The sequence below is a fragment of the Gorilla gorilla genome, chromosome 3 (assembly GCF_029281585.2).
Source record: "Gorilla gorilla gorilla isolate KB3781 chromosome 3, NHGRI_mGorGor1-v2.1_pri, whole genome shotgun sequence".
NCBI lineage: Eukaryota > Metazoa > Chordata > Mammalia > Primates > Hominidae > Gorilla > Gorilla gorilla.
In genome coordinates, this window is record NC_073227.2 from 158,876,740 (window position 1) to 158,891,869 (window position 15,130).

The window sequence follows — 15,130 nt, forward strand, 5'->3', positions numbered from 1 at the left end:
ATTTATGTATTAGTCAATTCAACAAATATTTACTAAACGCTTTCTATGTTCTAGGTACTCTTCTAAGAATAAGGATGCTAAGATGAATAAGATACAAATAATAAGACAAGTTTTGTTTATGTTTTGTTTGTTGTTGTTTGTTTGTTTTGAGATGGAGTCTTGCTCTGTCTCCCAGGCTGGAGTGCAGTGGTGCGATCTCGGCTCACTGCACCCTCCGCCCCGCAGGTGCCAGCAATTCTCCTGTCTCAGTCTCCTGAGTAGCTGGGACTACTGGCACCCGCCACCATGCCTGGCTAATTTTTGTATTTTTAGCAGAGAGAAGGTTTCACCATATTGGTCAGGCTAGTCTTGAACTCCTCACCTTGGCCTCCCAAAGTGCTGGGATTACAGGTGTGAGCCATTGCACCCGGCCAAACTTTGCAATATGAAGGAGTTCATTCATGCTGCCATTGGTTAAGCAGAAAATTAAATAAATAACTGCCCCTGTCACAGTCAGTGCTATCATCTAGAAATATATAAGACTGCATTTCATTTAGAATCTTATTAGGCCTCACATAATAAAAATTCTACTATAATGGTTAAGGTTAGTTTTTGTTCTGTTTTGTTTTACATATCGTTAGTATAGTGGAAGTCAGTTGCTAGATTCGTTCATCATATTAATGATAACAGAGACCAGATATTTATGATTAACTTGTAATTTCCATTATGCTCACAAGGCTACTCGAGCAGCCCTAGCCATTATGTCTGTGTTCAATGGTGGGAGAATGGATGAGAAAATGGAAGATTTCTGCTTCAAGACAACCAACGTTTTCCCCATATCAAAATTTGGTTTATGTCTCATTGGTGAGAACCCTGTCTTGTGGCCATGACTGCATAGAGGTATTAAGAAAGAAAGGGGTTGAAGTAGGGGATGGCTGAGTTTGATAACAGTGCCTGCCAAATTATAGGAATATGAGGTGTGGGACCCATCTCCACCTGAACGAGAGGTAGGGGTTAGAGAATACCTCATAGAGTTGCTGAACTGAAACATGAAAAAATAAATGGAAAATTTGCAGGTGCATTTTAGACAAGGATGAGATCAGTACCATTATTATAGCAGAAAAAGTAATAATATTTACCAATGCAGAAATATCTGAGAGGCAATGCTGTGTTCATATAAGCAAATATGACAGAGAGCAGGATGGAAGCCTATGTTTTCCTCCTTTCTAATTTTGCATATGACATTTTTTTTCAGATTTAATGTGAGTCATGGAGACTGAATTGCCCTTGGTCCCAGCCCTAGCACATCCTGTGTTATGGCTACATTCTCTGTCAGATCTTTTTCCAACTTCCGTCCAATGTTCATAATCTCCCATTCCTGGCATGCTCTCTTTTAATTACTGTATTAAGGCAGAATCTTTCTCAACCCCAATTGTATTATTGCCTAGAGCCCAAAATGATCCATTGAAATGGTCAGTTCTATGAGTAAGTAAAATAACTTGTTCATTTAAGATGGTTTGAATTGGTCTCTTGTCACTTGCATTCTGTTGCTTGAAAAAAATTCTTGGCTGGGTGTGGTGGCTCATGCTCATAATCCCAGCACTTTGGGAGTCCAATCTGGGTAGATCACCTGAGGTCAGAAGTTCAAGACCAGCCTGTCCAACATGGTGAAACCCTCTCTCTGCTAAAAATACAAAAAAAAATTAGCCTGGCATGGTGGTGGATGCCTGTAATTCCTGACAATGAGGCAGGAGAACTGCTTGAACCCAGGAGGCAGAGGTTGCAGTGAGCCAAGATCACACCATTGCACTCCAGCCTGGGCAACAAGAGTGAAACTCTGTCTCAAAAAAAAAAAAACAAAACAAAAAACAAAAATAGATTCTTGATGAAGACAGATTTACTAACAAACCTATGAAAGTAATCTTCAATGAGACACACTTTGCCAAATATTGATTATGGTAGTCAGAATTCTAAGATGATCCCCATGATCTCCATCATTTAGTGCTACACTCTGCAAAATCTCCTCCCCTTGAGTGTGGGAAGAACCTGTGACTTGCTTCTAGCTACTTGAATATAGCAAATATAATAATAGAATAATATCTATTCCTTAGTTAGGTTTTATTATAAAGTTAGTGAGATGTCACTTTCATGATCACATTATGTCATATAAAATTATTTTTTAGCAGATTGGTATGAAAGACTGATCTGCTGCCCTTGAAGAAGCAAACAGCAATATTGGAGATACCAAGGGAGAGGACCATGTAGCAGAGAATTACAGACAGCTTCCAGGAGTTGACAGCAGCCTCCAACTGACAGTTGACAGAAAGCCAGGGCCCTTAATCATACAGCTACATGAAAATAAATTCTACCAATAACCTAAATGAGCACAGTAACGGATTTTTTCCCCAGACAAGCCTCCAGATGAAAACATAGCCCGGTGATCCCTTGAGTACAATCTTGTGAATACAGATTATGAAGCCAAAGAATTATTGACATATATAAACGTTAAACCATATATTTGGATTGTAGCTTCCTGGAAGATAATGTAAAAAGAAAAAAATGTTTATTTACCTCATTCTTATTGTATAAACACACTATTTCTTATTCACATAAATAACAACAGCAAAATGTGATACGAAGTACCTCAGTATTCAATGCTGTGCAAGTTCCTGACTCTTATGTTCAGAACTCTTGTAAAGTCTGAGCTAAAGTGCACAGTCTAAATGCTCCAAAAAGAGACACCTAATTCCATGAATCTGAAGTCTTGAGAACAGCACATTAATGCATGCCTGAGAAAGAATGAGGAGGAGAAGGACAAAGAAAGAGAAGCAGAGCAGAAGAAAGTACCATGTCCCAAGAAAACCCTTCACTCACTTGACCCATCCAGCTGCATGGATCCAAGAAGTGAAAGAGAGATAAGAAGCCTGCATGGATGTGTACAGTTTTATTGAACAGTAACTCCACCCACAAGTCAGTGTGGCCTTGTTAGCTGCTCTGCACACTGACTAATCAAAACTGGTACCTCTTGCTTCCTTGGAAGGGCTAAGAATGGTATTGGCAGAGGGAAGCATGGCCTGAAGGCAGCCTGACGTTTTCTTCTCTCCCTTGTGCCCGCTCATTTCTTATTCTATTTTAATCTATATCCCGTGATAGGTAATTTAAGGTTCAGCCAGGGGACTGGTGTCTCTTAGGAGAAAATCTCTTTTTGTAGTCTCCTAAGCCCAGTGAAGTAGAAAATTAAGTTTTTGCCCACTAAGTCTCTGAAATAGGTCAGAACAGACATCCACCATTAAAACACATTTAATACTAGAATATGTTCTCTCCCTATTCTACTTTGACTCTCCATTTATGCCCAGCTACATGATTCACAAGAGAGGGGTATAGAGTGAGCAGCACATGTTAGTCAGACTCTTTCGTTATAAGTAACAGAACACCATCCCAAACTAGGTTTATGCAAAGAAAGGAATTTATTGTTTCACATAAATTAAAAAATCCAGATGTGGCAGCAGCTTCAGACATGTGCTTCAAAGTATGATATCAGGAGTTGGTTGTGTTCCATTCTTCGTTCTGCTACCCTTTGTGTTGGCTTAATTCTCAGGCAGGCTTTCCCATGCCATTAAAAAGAGAATCAACGTTGTTGTGATTTGTACCTCCTTCTACCTTACTAATCCCATCAGAGGGAAGACCTGGAGGCTTATATCACAAGCCTATCCCAGAAACAATAATCCCTGTGACCCTATAGGCTGGGTATCCTCTCAGCCCTGGAGTTACAAGGTAGAGTCAACTCCTCCCTATCACATGAGAATTGGAAAAAGATGGCTTAATAAAGCAAAACAGGAGTACTTTTATTAGTGAATGGATATCCAGCAGGCCAAAAATCACAGATGCCTCAGGCACACAAGAGGCCATCATATTCCAAATACTAGGATGGAACATTTTTCTCAAATCTGAACATAATGAACATTCTTCCATTATCATTTTACCACACAGAAATTAAAATACCAAATAAAAATACTATCTCCTTGTAAAGTAGTAAAAATATTAAAGTCCAATATTCTCTGTCTCTCTCTCTCTCTCTCTCTCTCTCTCTATATATATACTCATACACATATACACACACACATATATTTTAAGCTTAGTTCAGCTCCACGGATTTCATTCAGAACTCAGGGCAAATCAGTGCCTTTTATCTGTCATTATGAGGCCTATAAATATACACAATCCACTGAAATAAATGTTAACTCGTTAAACACTTAGAAAGTTGAATGAATCCAGTGCAAGTTTCTTGTATGTCAAGAGACATATTAGTATACAATAGTCCCTGATCCTTAATAATGTTTTGAAAACACAAATAATTCCTACCTAGCTAGGAAAATTGCTTCATTAAATAAAGTTTAAATTCTATTACTAAAGAGAAAAGAAGATTGCATATTGTTAGACAGTCACAATCTCTGCCACAGACCATCATATTTATTTTCTTACATGGTCAGTAGAAAAAAAGAAAAACAGACCTAAGGTCTGAGTATTTTTCTGACTAGCAAGAAAATTTACACTTTTTATATTGGTGGAGTAAAAAAGACAAAACTATGAGGTCATAGCCCATGAGTTAATTATCACAAGGTTACTGAGAAAATTCAGTTACCAGTGACAAATATACTCTATAAATTTGTGACCAAATACAATTTTCTAACACATCTGTTTTATAAGTCTTGCAATCATTGCTTCTAGTTAAAAGGTTGTATTTTAGGAGGGAAAACCAGAATCACTGTGGCTTACAGCTGAACATGGGAGGAGAGTGTCTGCTCTTCTTGGTAAAAGCGATAAGAACACAAATCTATAAGGATAAATTTCAGAATCCATAGGAATTAAATCTGAAAGAAGCCCTTTGCTTTTTCTGGGAAATTCTCTAACAGATTTGTGGTCATTGACTAGAGAATATTTACAAACCTACTTTTACTCTCCTTAAAATTTTTATCATCAACCATTATAGCATATATTTTGGGTTTAACCAGGCAGGAATTAAAGTTTCCTTAAATGTATGATTTTTATTTGCACTGGAGGTTAGCTGTGCTGCCGCCTGTTCTTTCATAAACCTTGAGAAAGCTTTATCTATGTGCTGTTCCCCTTGCATGTCCCAAACTGGGCTGGTAGGGGTCCAGTGCAAGGCAGCTACCCCAGCCGGATGCTCCACCCTGATCTTGCCTTTCCTCGGCATTAAATTCCCCATAGCTTGGATAGCTTTCACTACCCTGGTGTCAACATAAACATTTTCCTTCCCACCTTTTATGTTGTTGCTCCAGTGGGACCTGACTGTACCAGTCCCCCAGCCGAGGCTAAGAAACAGGATAAAATGTAAAAGGCTAATGAGATAAAGACGCATAGAATCTTTAGCAGTTAATCTGGTGCTGCCTATCAAGGTTGAGTACTGATAATAAGCCAAAAGTCCAAATTTTCCAACAATAGAGATCTGTCAATATTTAGCCTGACCTTTGTGGTCTGCAGCGACGACTGAAAATAAAACTTGCTTTGTGATGAAATTGCTCTGATCTAGCTAGAGCTTGTCCTTGTCCATATGGAACTCTAGCTCTAGGAGTTGGCCTAGTAGTCACAGTCTATAAGGGTGCTGGCTCTGACCCTCAACGAGGGACTGTCCATCTTGGGCCTCATTATTCAGTTTGAAGTTATTGCCTGTCCTGTCCAACACAAGCTTCAGACAATTCTCTTGAGTAACACCACAGTTCAGGTATGGAAGAAGAAAAAGAAAACTAGCCACATAACCAAGTCTGTTAAATCCATGAGGGCAGCAACCATCTCCCTTCTCAGAACGTTGTCCCAAATGATTGTCTTTCTTCTTAGGCCCTCACAACACCCTCACATGGAGTACTCATGTCTTAGGGATGATTTGCATGTCTCTGTATTGCTTCCTTAAACTGAACTGTGAGATGCTATCATTACCTGGTAACACAAAACAGAAAATGGAAGACAGAATCATCCCTTTGGGCTGAATAATTCCAACAATTAAATATACTTCTATAATAATGTTTCTAAATTATTTACATATAATGTTGATATTAATATATAATTGATGTAAGTATATATAAGTACTGCTATATTCTGAATGTTTGTGTCCCTTCAAAATTCACATATTGAAACCCAATGTGATAGTATTAAGATGTGGGACCTCCAGGAAGTGATTAGGTCACAAGGGCAGATCTCTCATTAATGGGATTAGTGCTTTTAACAAAAGAAACCCCAGAGAGCTTGTTTTCCTCTTCCACGTATGAGGCAGAAGAGTGCCCTTACCAGAACCCAACCACACTGGACCTTTGATCTTAGACTTCCCAGCCTCCAGAACTATAAGGAATAAATATCTATTTATTTATTAAAAATCACTCAATGTATGATATCTTTGTCATAATGCTGTAGGAAAATCTGGGCCCCTATCACATGACCAGGAAAGATTAGGCTCACAGACACTTTGAAGGGTGAGGAGGGGGATTTACTGGGCAAAAAGGAAAAAGGAAAAACAACACAGCAAAGTGAGACAGGGGTTTCTGTTACAGGCCCTCATCTCACAGATTGAATCCCCAGTAACCACCCAGGAACAGGAGGGGCCAGGCTCCTTCCCTGCTGCAAATGGCATGAACTTCCCGAGGCCCCACCCTCCTCCCCATGCTCAGACCAGCTGGAGATTCTCTGAGGAGCTCCTTTTACTTGGCTGTCTCAATAAGAGCCCAAATGGACTAAGATGAGCACTTAACATAATTATACATTTACATTTTTTTATTACGTGACTATATACCTGTCTCCCCTACTAGACTCTATGTTCTTTGAAAGCAAGTAAAATGCCTAGTTTGCTCACATCTAAGTAACCAGGGCCTAGTTTTCCTGAAGGAAATGTAGTATTTGGGCTTGATATTAATATTTTTATAGCGTCTCTAAATACATGGGAACAATTTATAATTTTCTCAATTAAATGATTCTGTCAGAAGCCAAGGCACTATGATTTACATAATCAGATATTTAATAATCTGATTCAGTCCAAGCCAAAAATAAATGAGCAAATCAAATCTAAAGCAAAACCTGGAATACCTAGAAGACATCTAAAAGATATGATAATGTCTTCCATGTAAACTTTTGACAGAAGTAGGATTCCAAGTTTATATTCTCTGGCAAGGCACTGGATTATCTATGGGATAAGAAATGGCAGATTAAATTACTAAATGATGATGTGGCCACCCTTTTGTAAAAACCCACAAGCTTAACCAAAATTCCACCCTGAATAGAGAAATATTTCACTTCAACAAAAGATTTCCTTCAGTGAGAAATGAATCTTTCTTAAATAAATTTTAACTTTGCTAAATATAAGAACAATCTGTTAATCAATTCTCCAAAGTTCTACCAGAGACAATAACCTCCATCAAAGCCATTCAAAATGTGGCCCGTGGACTGGTGGTGGTCTGCGAACTGCTACCAATCCACAGCAAGATAGGTACAGAAATTGAGAATAAGCACCAAGAAATTTATATGACAATTTGATATTGTCATGCCATCCAAGCGCATGAAAAATGCATTTTACAAAAATGTTGGTCTGTGACTGTGTGAAACTTAAGCAAATAATAATAAGAAGAAGACACAGTCCTTCATCACAGATAGTTTGAGAAGCTTTTTTCTAGTTTGTTTAGCTTGAAAATTTTCAAGAAAGGTTTACTATTGCTTACAATAACCATGGAAAATTCTCATTCATGAAATCATATAAAACAAGAGGCTTACTGGAGTATCTGCTAGGATTAATTATCTACATAATGTGTCCCAAAGTAACCAAATGAATTGACCTATTTTAGAGAACAGTATCAAATACAATAATGTTAATTCTTGATTGACTCACCTTAAGGCATTACTGCTGACAGCAGCTGAAGAGCATTAGGAATTGTCCATTCAAGTCAAGTGAAACTACAAATTAGCATAATATGATACATAAAATTTATTTGCAGTTGGAAAAACAATTATTTTTTCTTCTCACACAAAAGCTGCCTTCTCAAAAGGATGAGGGATATTTTGAGAAATAGAGGAAATAATTTGGAGAAAAAGGTCTAAGCACAATTTTATGAATAAAATTTGGGAACTTAATAAAGCCTCCATTTTAGTTAAATCTATACCTCTCACTAGTGACTTATAGAGTGAAAAGAAAAGGATAGTAGTAGTTGGGAGTGAAACTAACACTGAATCTTGCCTCGAGGTTGACCAATGCCAAAAAACACACAATAACAGAAAAAAGAAATTGTGGAAATGTAGCCAGTTACACCAAATTTTATACAAGGGGTGGTCTGTCAGTCTTCTCTCAAAAATGTGAGGAAGACCAAATGTGGTGGCTCACGCCTGTAATCCCAGCACTTTGGGAGGCTGAGGCTAAGGTCAAGAGATCGAGACCATCCTGGCCAACATGGTGAAACCCCGTCTCTACTAAAAATACAAAAATTAGCTGGGCGTAGTGACACATGCCTGTAGCCTCAGCTACTCAGGAGGCTGAAGCAGGAGAATCTCTTGAACCCGGGGGGCAGAGGTTGCAGTGACCGGAGATCGTGCCACTGCACTCCAGCCTGGCAACAGAGTGAGACTCCGTCTCAAAAAACACACACAAAAAAACCAACAAAAAAATGAGGTTAGAAGATCGATGTCTTAAATATAATTTAAAACAAAGCGAAGTCAAAAATCTCAAAAACGTTATTCAATTAGTCCTGAGAGAATTTCCACCGACCTAACTTTTTTAGTGGTTCTTGTTAATGTGTAACCAGGAGTTCATATAGCGTTCTTGAGAAATAACCAACAAAACATTCTGACCCACAGAGTCCACTGTAAGCCAAAGAGGGTCATAAAGTGTTCTTGTCTTAAGTTGATAAATAGAGTAATAGAGTGCGAGTCGATACTGGAGCAGGTTTGGTAGCCTAAAACCAATACAATTAACATGCAGCATAACTGGAGATGCCCATACTTATAATTTGTCAAAGAGAAAACGCACAACATTTAGATGAAATGCTTGAAAATTTGAGTTCAGATTCAGAGATACTTGTGTAAACCTGGGATAAAATATACTCTTTCTGAGGAGAGAAAAGAGGCTGATGAGGGGTTTATATATCTTTATAAATCTCCAGTAAACAGATAACTAAAGGTCCAAGTCCTTCAGTTATTTAATTAATTACAAATTTTTAAATCAACTGCTCTACATGAAGCAGTTGAAATGTTCCAACCAATGATAGGCTTAATATCTACAAAATTTTGATAATTTTTCTGTCATTATTGAGATGAAAAATTAACTGTCAGGTTAAAAAATAGCCTCACTGTGGTTTGAAAGTTCAAACCCAATACGTATTGCCTAAGCTTATCGTAGTTTAATTATGTAGAAGCAATAAGCAATGCACAAAAGGTTAAACAGGGTGATATCCTCAGTAGCCCCTTTCATGATTCTATCTCTCTAGCTTCACTGATTTTGTCCCTTTTTATTTTCTCCTTTCCACACAGCTCTTGTCAACCCAACAACTTTAAGTACAAAACCCATATCATTCCAAACATGAAATAGATCACATTGTACCAATTATCTGTTGTTAAGAGAAAAATCCTCATTTCCACCTTCAATACAGCCAAAGCAGTTTTGAAATATTCTTAAAAAAAAGAAACCAAAAACAACTTGAATAGAATAAAAATATTCCTTACACTGTCTTACCCTTTTCAAAGTTGTCATCTCATTAGTCTACTTAAAGATATAAGTAGGCCCAAGAACACCTTCATCCACATTAGATAAATCGAGATATTTAGTGTAAATCTGAAATGGTAAATAATGATCTAACTATAATATCATCAGTAACACCGTCTCAGGGGTTAAAATATAAATGAATCTTTTTCTAAGGAAAAGTGATTTATTTCCCCAAGTTTCCCCCATCGGCTGCCATTTAATGATACAAAATTTTACTTATAAATACATTGGGAAATAAGTTTTCCATTAAATCAACACAGATCTTTATCAAGACATGTACCATGTTAAAACAGTTTTCTCCAGGAAAACTTTTTTCTTGTACAGGCTTCCACAAAAGTCTCTATAGTTATCTCCACCATATATTTAATAAATCAAGTTTAAAAGTTATCACAATTTAAATAACTGGACAGACATCATATGTCTTTGTGGAAGAAACAGACGCATAAAATAAATCAGAAAAATCATAAAAATAATTATAGAAGTAAATCATAAAAGAAATATAGCAAACCAAATTAGAAAGAAAAAGCAACTTTTTAGGGGAATATGGGTCAGACAGATTAATAGCTTTATCTTTGCTATTTTTTCCCATTTATAGTTGAAGAGACTATGGACATAAAACTTGGAACTTGGAGAAAGCTGTTTTTTTGCCTCTATAGTATTAAAATTGAAGTGAAACACACCCTATGTGTGAAGATTGTACATTAGTTTTCTTGCCAAGGCACAATTTCGGAGACAAATCTTTGAATTTGGAAGGCAATCTCCATAGAATCTGCCAGATATCAAAAAGCACATCATTTTCTTTACAAAGTTTCAAGTTAATCTGTTGGTGCCAGTTGGACGATGTGATTCGCTCAAAACAAGGACTAAGGAATCTAGTAGGAATTCTGAGAAAAGAGGATTTCCTGTCTTTCTATAGAAAGGGCTGTGTACACAGGTCCTGAGCTAGCTGGAATGGAAGCCAAACAAGTGTATCTCCAGCTATTATTGGGAATAGTAGAACAGAACGTTGACTGGGAACAGCCAGAGGGTTCAATTACCTATCATTCACTCTCATACTAATCAATTGGTGTTGTTCCGTTTGGTCTCAAGAAAAAAAAATTGTAAACTCCTAGAAGAATTTTAATTTATGCTCATTTTATTTTTTTAAATTGAATACTCTGCTTAGCATGGTACTGTTTATAGAATTCTCCCTGTTGAACTGTAGTTAAACTGAATTGTACACATGCTAATCCCTGAGAGAAAGATGAGGTATTTTTAATTAAAAACATCAATCATGTTAAAGACTATTAAATCTAGTAGATCACTTTACCTAATAGGCGTTTTAAATCAAACTTCTATTTTTGGAACTTTAAAAAATATTTTTCTACAGTCCCACTTCTACAAAGACATTCTTCAGTTTACACTGGAGACCAGTTTATGTAGTTTGTATTGGAGCCTAGTCAAATTCTTCCACACTCTTCCTGCATTTCTTTGTATAATGACCCCCCTTTCCCCAAACTCTATTTCTGTTGTTAATTTCCTGAGGATTGTATAGAACGCTGCTTAAATGAGAAACATCAGTACTGAGGATGTAGGCAATGCCTTAATTGATCAGATAAACATGGTCCATTTAGTTTTGCTTTAACTCAAACTTCAAAGTACCAAGCTGTAGGTTTGCTTCATTTTGGCAGAAGCAAAAAGCCTGAAACTCTTCAGGAGGTAAGGAAGCTATGGAAATTAGGCATCTGCCCAAAATCTAGGATAAAGAATAAACACTTAAAACTCATTTTAACATCTACTTTGAACTGAAAAGGGCTCATGAGAACATTTGAATATAGGAAAAGGACAATTTTCAAGACTGTGAACTTGAACCCATTTGACAGCAGAGAATGTGATCTCAGGGCCATGTGATACTGGTCTCTCTTCATTAAAGTCCCATCAGCCCTACCAAGATGAAACAAACTTTCTAAATTTTCCTTTACTCTTCCAACTGCCATATGTGAGCTTTCGGTATGGACTTGCCTCGGGAGGATTTATATAGGCCTTTTGAACTTCTAACAGAGTCTCTCTTTCGAGTAACCATTTAAAAGAAGACTAAATTTAATTAGACTGTATTTTTTCCTGTGACATGTGCCTTCAAAGTCCATTTTATTACATTCTTTTATCCTAGCAGCACACTAATGCTGTCGGGTGTAGGGCACCTTCAGATGCAGGAACACATGAGGGAGATATTTATATACTCACTTAATCCCCTGGGAGTATTTTAGGAATGGCCGACATCTGACATCCATGCCTGCCCAGCAACACTGCCTGAGCTAATGTTGCTCAGGAATCAACTCAGACACATGACAATTTGGATGAGTAATCTGAGCCCTCCATACACCTGTCCTAGATAGGGGTTCAAGGTGCCCTTGGGTTGTATCATCTATTTATACCCTAATTATTTCTCTTTTGATGTTTTTCATATTCTCTGAATTTATTGATAACTACACTTCGATAGTGTGTCCGGAACTGGTGGGTTCTTGGTCTCACTGACTTCAAGAATGAAGCTGCGGACCCTCACAGTGAGTGTTAAAAGTTCTTAAAGGCAGCGTGTCCTGAGTTTGTTCCTTCTGATGTTCGGATGTGTTCGGAGTTTCTTCCTTCTGGTGGGTTCATGGGTTCGCTGGCTCAGGAGTGAAGCTGCAGACCTTTGCGGTGAGCGTTACAGCTCTTAAGGCGAGCTCTGGAGTTGTTCATTCCTCCCCGGTGGGTTCGTGGTCTGGCTGGCTTCAGGAGTGAAGCTGCAGACCTTCATGGTGAGTATTACAGCTCATAAAAGCAGTGTGGACCCAAAGAGTGAGCAGTAGCAAGATTTACTGCAAAGAGCAAAAGAACAAAGTTTCCACAGTGTGGAAGGGGACCCTGTCCAGTTGCCATTGCTGGCTGGGGCAACCTGCTTTTATTCATCCTGCTGATTGGTCCATTTTGCAGAGAGCCAATTGGTCTGTTTTACAGAGAGCTGATTGGTCCGTTTTGACAGGGTGCTGATTGGTGCATTTACAATCCCTGAGCTAGACACAAAAGTTATCCACGTCGCCACTAGATTAGCTAGATACAGAGTGTCCACTGGTGTATTTACAAACCCTGAGCTAGACACAGAGTGCTGATTGGTGCATTTACAAACCTTGAGCTAGATACAGAGTGCCGATTGGTGCATTCACAATCCCTTAGCTAGACATAAAAGTTCTCCAAGTCCCCACCAGATTCAAGAGCCCAGCTGGCTTCACCCAGTGGATCTCGCACCGGCCGCAGGTGGAGCTGCCTGCCAGCCCCGCGCCGTTTCCCCTACTCCTCAGCCCTTGGGTGGTCGTTGGGACCGGGCGCCGGGAGCAGGGGGCAGCGCACGTTGGGGAGGCTCAGGCCGCGCAGGAACCCACGGAGGGGGAGCGGGGAGGAGACTCAAGCATGGCGGGCTGCAGGTCCTGAGCCCTGCCCCGCAAGGAAGCAGCTAAGGCCCTGCGAGAAATAGAGCACAGCAGCTGCTGGCCCAGTTGCTAAGCCCCTCACTGCCCAGTGCTTGCGGGCTGGCCGGCCGGCTACTCCGAGTGCGGGGCCCGCCGAGCCCACGCCCACCCGGAACTCGTGCTGGCCTGCAAGCGCCGCGCGCAGCCCCGGTTCCCGTCCGCGCGGAGCCCACGCCCACCCGGAACTCATTCCGTCCCGCAAGCGCCGCGCGCAGCCTCGGTTTCCGCCGCGACTCTCCTTCCGCACCTCCCCGCAAGCTGAGGGAGCCGGATCTGGCCTTTGCCAGCCCAGAAAGGGGCTCCCACAGTGCAGCGGTGGGCTGAAGGGTTCCTCAAGCGCGGCCAGAGTGGGCGCCAAGGCCGAGGAGGCGCCCAGAGCCAGCGAGGGCTGCCAGCAAGCTGTCACCTCTCAATAGGAATTGGTACCAACCTACTTACGAAGAAGTATTTGTTTTAACCTGAACCTGGGGTAAGATTTACTTAAAGATTATTTCAGAGTCTAACCTACTCTTAAAACCATGTTTATACATTTACTAGAAATATAAATCAGTGTCAGTGGCATTACAGGGATCGATGGAAAGCAAGTACCTTAATCCCTGTTCAACAATTAGGTCATGCAGAAAATCACTAGATGTAAGATTCAGTAATTTTTACTTTTATTGGTAGAATTTGGAGAGAAGGAGAAGAAATATGACAAAGAGTAGCAGACATTTAAAGAAAAGGTAAAAGTCAACATTTGCAACCGGGTACTAAAGACTCAATCCTGTTAAAGGAGAGCAGGTGTAACTGCTCAACTGCTTCACAATGCCTTTGATGATAGCTCTTGCTGGGACATGTGGATGAATGCGGTTTTCTCTCTTCACAATTGCGTTGTTGCTTTAGCCAGAACGCTGTGGCATTTTACCAGCCTTTCCCTTCTTGGTCACATTTTTTACAAATATAAAGAAGAAAGAAAATGAACACATTGCAAGTAATTTCTTCTTCATTTTGGTGTGCTATTAAACAACACCGGTGTGCCCCTGTGGCCCTGGCTGCCGGCTTGCTGCTAACTTCCCCGGGCCTCTAAGGCTTGGGCATAGGCAGGCAGAAGATTGTTTGCGGTTTTTCGCTTTTTGCTTTTTCATTGGAGTGACAGTGCCCAGCAGTCTAGTCTATTCTTTCCTTTTTCATTTTTTCACTGGTGTGAAGGAGCACAGTCACTTAGCGAAAGAACGACCTGCAGCTAAAGGGAGCGAAGAAGAAAGGAGCAGGCCAGCCTGGCCTTTCTTTGTGGCCTGAAACTGCCTAAAGTTAATTGCTCACGTAAGAAGAATAACTGGTGGTGCTGTAATTGAATTTTTATGGAAATAAACAGGTGGCAGATTTACTATAGCTGTGGGGATAGTAGGGGGCGAAATGCTGTAGCCACATTAACCTGTTTAATTTAATAGCTTCGGTACTCATAGGGGGGGAAAAAAAGCAGTGTTGCTCTTTGAGTCAGTTGGATGCCAAATGTAAATAACTACAGTTACCCTAGCATGCCCAGGTGGTTGAGCAAAAAAGGGCTTTGTGCCAGCTTCAACTTCGTTTTCATGTTTATTAATTAAGCTCCTGGAAGTTTCAAAAACAGAAGTTTTAACTCACAAAGAACTGGGGAAAAAAGGAAGAGGAAAGAATTTGGCAATAGGAAAATAGACCGATAGACAGACAGACGGACGGACGGACGGACGCACGCACGCTCTTCTTCCATTAATGGCACAGCACCAGTCTGTGATAGATATTAGGAGCACTCTATACTGGACACAGGAAGGAAAAACTAAAGGCTAGCTTTGCACGATGCTGCCCCCCAGTGGTAAGATTTTGGAAATGCATTTTTATATTAAGTAGAAGAATCAGTGACTGGTGAGATATGCAGAGAACACCATTAGCTTCTTGA

General features: G+C 39.8%; 2 long non-coding RNA genes across 2 annotated transcripts in view; one reads left to right on the top strand and one right to left on the bottom strand.

The window, feature by feature from the left end:
• LOC109026513 (uncharacterized) overlaps positions 1 to 15,130 on the bottom strand; it is a 98,119-nt gene that overhangs the window by 43,340 nt on the left and 39,649 nt on the right. The window lies entirely within an intron of this gene.
• LOC129533062 (uncharacterized) overlaps positions 12,739 to 15,130 on the top strand; it is a 71,163-nt gene continuing 68,771 nt past the window's right edge. Inside the window, exon 1 of the long non-coding RNA XR_010133513.1 lies at positions 12,739 to 13,684. This is a non-coding gene — a long non-coding RNA (uncharacterized lncRNA). The remainder of the gene's footprint in view (positions 13,685 to 15,130) is intronic.